The sequence below is a fragment of the Malania oleifera genome, chromosome 1 (assembly GCF_029873635.1).
Source record: "Malania oleifera isolate guangnan ecotype guangnan chromosome 1, ASM2987363v1, whole genome shotgun sequence".
Taxonomy (NCBI): domain Eukaryota; kingdom Viridiplantae; phylum Streptophyta; class Magnoliopsida; order Santalales; family Ximeniaceae; genus Malania; species Malania oleifera.
In genome coordinates, this window is record NC_080417.1 from 93,842,027 (window position 1) to 93,847,282 (window position 5,256).

A 5,256-nucleotide genomic window follows, 5' to 3' on the forward strand; every position below is an offset into this window, starting at 1 on the left:
AAATTTCCTTTGAAACCTTCAAGTCCGATCGACCATCCTTCTAGTTGAAATTTCCCCCGACCGACCGAACTCAGCCACTTGGTCAACTGAACCTTAAGTTCAGTCAACCGGTGCTCTCGAGTTGGCGAGAATTATCGAGGTTAAAACGTAGTTAAAATTTATTAACCTCAGTTAAACATTTTCAAAACTGACTAATATATCCCTAACGGTCATATTTTCTGAAAAATCTATAAATACCCCCTCCACAACTCAGATTTGCAACTTTGATTAACTCCAAATCTCTCTCTAATCCTTTGTTAATCAAAATTCCCCCAAACCATTTTTATTGCAAAAAATTCTTCTTTGGGGAAAAATTTTTCAAACTAAACTCTCCAACTCTCTTTCCATCCATTCATTTCAAAATCATTTAGTGAGAGAGTATAATTGTTTTGGGCAATTATTTTTGTATTTAACATGCTATACTCTCACATACTATTTATTTTTGAAAATCAAATTTTGAGAATATAACTTGGGTTTCTCCCTATTATTTTCAAGAGAAATTATTTATTGCACAAACATCTCTTGGACTCAAAATCCTAGATTCTCCAAAAGCTTTTATTTGCAAAAATCTTTGTTGGAAAACATATTTCTCATTTATATATATTCATATATACTATTTGTGCAAAAAATATTGAAAGAGAAAAACCCTAGGTTCTCTTAGAATATTATTGAAATATCTTGTTGGAGAAAACTTCTTATTAAGGTTTAAATATATTTAAGCACCCTTACTCTACTAAGCATAAATCATATCATATTAGAGTGCATATATTTGAGTTTTATCGTGTACATTTCTGCTTGTATTTTTCAAAATTATTTTCATGTACAAAAATATTTTTATTGAACTAGTTGGGTTCAGCCCGTTAATTGAACTGGGGAGTCTCAGCCCCATAAATGAGATCGGTTCGGTTCAACCCAGAATTGAACTAGGGAGTCTCAACCTGGTAAGTGAGACTAGTTTGGTTCAGCATAATAATTGAGCTGGGGTTTTCCTCGCACCGTAAGGAAAGGATGTAAATGGTTTCTGCTCCACTTAATTAAGTGAGCAGGTTTAGCGGAATCCTTGGGGGTATGCCCAAGGCAGGGACGTAGGCAATATTTGCCGAACCACGTTAACAAATCTGTGTGTTATTCTCTCTATATCTTATTTAAATTTCTGCACTTAAATTTCAGTATGTGTATGCTTGTTCATGTTTTGTTATAACCATCTTGCATGCCCACAGAACTAATTTAAATGAGATATGTAGCACTTGTGTATGTATGCACACACTAATAACTTAATCATTCTACGTACACGTTTTCAATATTGAATGGGATATGAACCGTGGTGAATCAGCATAATTGTTTAAATTAGTGAAAAATATTTTAAAACCCAATTCACCTCCCTCTTAGGATCACACCAATTCCAACAGATCTTTGTTGGTATATGCAATCCTTGAGTTTAGCATGTATTTATAGAGTTTAAAAATTATTTTTGATGTTTTCCAAGTTGCTTGGAGTATTCCCCAAATTTTCACAAAGCTTGGTGGCCAAGAAATCACTTTTGTAAAGTTTCGTAGCTATTAAAATTATAATTTTACGAATGTCAGTCACGTGTCAAAAAATGTCAGACGCCTGTCACTTAAAAAGACAGCAAGTTTCAAAAGTCAATGTTGTGTCAGGTGCCTGAGTGTGTTCATTCAAATGCCTGGCTCAACCTCAGAAGACTCTCAGCCGCCTGAGAATGATTTGTGAGGCACCTGTCAACTTCGACCACCCTTGAGTATTTTGGTCATACCTTTTTCTATACATCTAAAAATTGAACATTCTTGGTATCAATAGAAATCTATGAAAATATCCGACAACTTTTATATTGAACACTTTTTATGATAACGAGTGTTTGATAGATAAAAGTGCTTATTAATGCATATGTAGAAAAAAAAAAAAGGGAATTTGGAGAATCTTGTTTTGGTGCTTTTTATTCCAAAAATAAGTTTAACCTTTTTTAAATAACTTTTGACCTTATAAAAATATTTTTCAAGTATTTTAAAAGGTAGATAGGTCCAATTAACTAACCTAAGAGCTTTATACATCCATATTGAAATCGTTTGAAGTACTTACATAAGACTTCTTAAAAGACTACAACTTTCTAAGCGCTAAGTCTTCATGCATTGGTTTCCATTCTTTGTATCACTCTTGAGGTTCTTCCTTCAATTGAATTTTGCTTTATCATGAGCCATGTCTCTAAGTATACGTTATCTTCTTTAACCACTTGAGTTTGATCTTTTAGGAACTTGATCTTTTATAAGAACTTTTGAGGTTGATCTTTTTATAAAAGCTTTTCAACCCTGAAACTTATCTTAGCAAAATATGTTAAGTTCCTTTGGTTTGTTATCATCCAAATAAGATTTTAAGCCTTACAAGGCAAACAGAATAATATGAAGATATAAAGCATGATGAATTTACCCTATGGTCGTTGTGTGCCATTAGGCACAAATTTGCGACTTCATTGTCGCTGGAGTCACTATCTGAACTACTGGTGCTATGTCTGTCCCAAGAAGTATCTTTTATGGCCTTATTCTTCCTTTTCGAATCCTTCTTCAGCAGTGGGCACTCTAGCTTGATGTGGTCTACTTCATTACAATTATAGCATGTGGGAGGATCTTATTTCTATTTTCTCTTGCTTGACTCTCCTTTTTCTAATCTCGAGCTTCAATGTCTTCTATTGAATCTCCTGTTCTTTTTGAAGAACTTCTTGGTCAACAATGCCACGTCCTTATCAATCTTTTGATCACTCTTCACAGTGGACCTGCTTGTTGAGGCTTTGAGATCGATGACTTTCTTCATTCTGCTCTGCTCATTCATCCTTTCATTAATTGCCATTTCATATGTGATGAGCGATCCAATGAGCTCATCTAGCGTCATTGCTTTTAAATCCCTTCTTTCAACTATGGCAGTAGCTTTCAGTTCCTAGATTAGAGGTAGTCCCCAGAGTATTTTCCTGATCATCTCATGTATAAGACAAGTTTTACCAAGAGCATGTAAAGAATTAGTGATGTGTGTGAACCTAGGGTACATGGCATGTATGGATTCACTAAAAGTCATTCTAAATGCCTTATATCCACTCATTAGAATATCTATGCGACTATCCTTTACATATTTAGTACCCTCATATGTGATCTCTAGTTTTTCCCATATTTCCTTAACAGATGTACATGTCATAATTCTATTAAATTCATTTACATCTAATGCACAATATAAAGCATTCATGACAGTAGCATTAACTTGAACATTTTTCATATCATCATCAGAAAAATCATCTTCCTCTATAAAAACCCTCCACACTTTTTCCTACTATAGCTTTAATAGGCATATAATCTCCATTGGAGACAACCCTCCACACTTTCTAATTTAAATTTTGAAGAAATATCCTCATCCTTTGTTTCCAGAAGGTGTAGCTAACACCACAAAAAATCGAAGGACGTGTGAACGATTGTCCCCAAAAGGGGATACCCAAGATGAGCCTCTGCAATCTTTAACAAAAATGGTTATGTTATTTTGAAACGAGACCCTGATACCAAGTGTGATTAATGGTGTATTCCCAAGAGGGAGGTGAATTGGATATTTTAAAATTTTTAAGTCAAGTATGTCCTATTTTTGAAAGCTACAATTAGTATTACACAAGCCTACAATTTTTCTAAGATATCACAAATTTCACAGATATAAAGATGAGCAAATATTTAAATCATGCACAATAAATAAAATATAACATGCAAATATGAAAAGTAAATAGTTTAAGGAATAGAGAGAAAATGTAAGGATTTTTACGAGGTTTGGCAAACCCTACCTACGTCCTCACCTCAAGCCAACTCGCTTGAAGATTCTGCTAACCAGCTCCCTTAACCGGGAGAAGCAAAACCGTTTACAACACTCCTTACAGGGTGAAGCCTCCCTTTACAACCACTCCTTCAGTAGGATGGAGCCCTCCTCTTTGGATGATATCCCACGCCTAGTTACAGCTCACTACCCGAACCACAGAGATACAAAAGATTTGAAAAAATATTTTTTGTACAACAATGTGCTTCTTAAATAAGGCAATGTGTACAATGAAATTCAATATGCACTCTTTACAAGATAGCATTTATGCTCAATAGAATTTATGGGTTTCTCTCTCAAAAATATATAATTGAAATATATGAAAGAAGAAGAGAGTATGCAATCTTTGATATTAAATACAAAGTATGTACTAAATGCTTTCAAATATCTTAACCCACCAAGTGATTACTGGAAAAAAAAAATGATTTTCAAGAGTTAGATGCTGGAGAAGCTAGGGTTTAGCTCAATAAAATATTTTGCAATGAAAAGACAAAATGAGCTCTTAAATCTTGTAATAGAAATGTTCAAAGATTCACAAGCTATAAAAGGTTTCTCCAAAGAATATTTTCCTAGAAAAGATGCGGGAGAAACTCAAGATTTTCTCTCTAAAGATTTTGAAATGGAGAGTAGAAGAGAGTAAATATTCTCTTTTTTTTTTTTTTTTGAAAGGATGAGTGAAAATCAAAGCTCAAAATAAGCTTTGGGCAAGGTATTTATTGACACTTTCAAAAACTAGTCATTAAGTGACCCTTCGGGCAGTAAACAAATATTAAATTTGAATTTTTAGAATGTTTGGGAGCTTAAAAATAGCTTAACCCGAGAGTTTCAGTTGACTAGGTCTGGCTGTGTTCTACTTGGCTTAGGTGATTTTCAAATCCCCGATGTTCAGTTGACTGGTGTCAAGATCCGACCAACTGGATCATCAAGATGGTTGATTGGGCTTTAAAGAGATTTCAAGAGCTGGTCAATTTGGGCTTTGCAATTCTGTCATGTGGTATTGCCGGCCGATTGGGTTGTGAGGTCCGATAGACTGGGGCTTTTGTAAAATGAAGTTCTAGCAGAGAGTTAAGTCCAGTTGATTGGGTTATAGAGGCTAGTTGACTAATCCTAACAAAATTTACATTTTAGCCCTCTTATGACCTTAAAAGTGTTTCAAACCTTTTTGTATAAGTTAGGCATTTTATGAAAAAGGTTTTCTATGAAAAGGTTTGGTACTTAAGGTGATTCTATGGTCTGTATTGAGAAATAAACCACATCATGCAAGGCATGCATTTACAATACAACTTAAATGCAATTACAACTTGAAAAAATAAGTCTTCATTCTTTTTGCTCTTCATTTTTCCTTGAAGTAAGTCAGATGATATG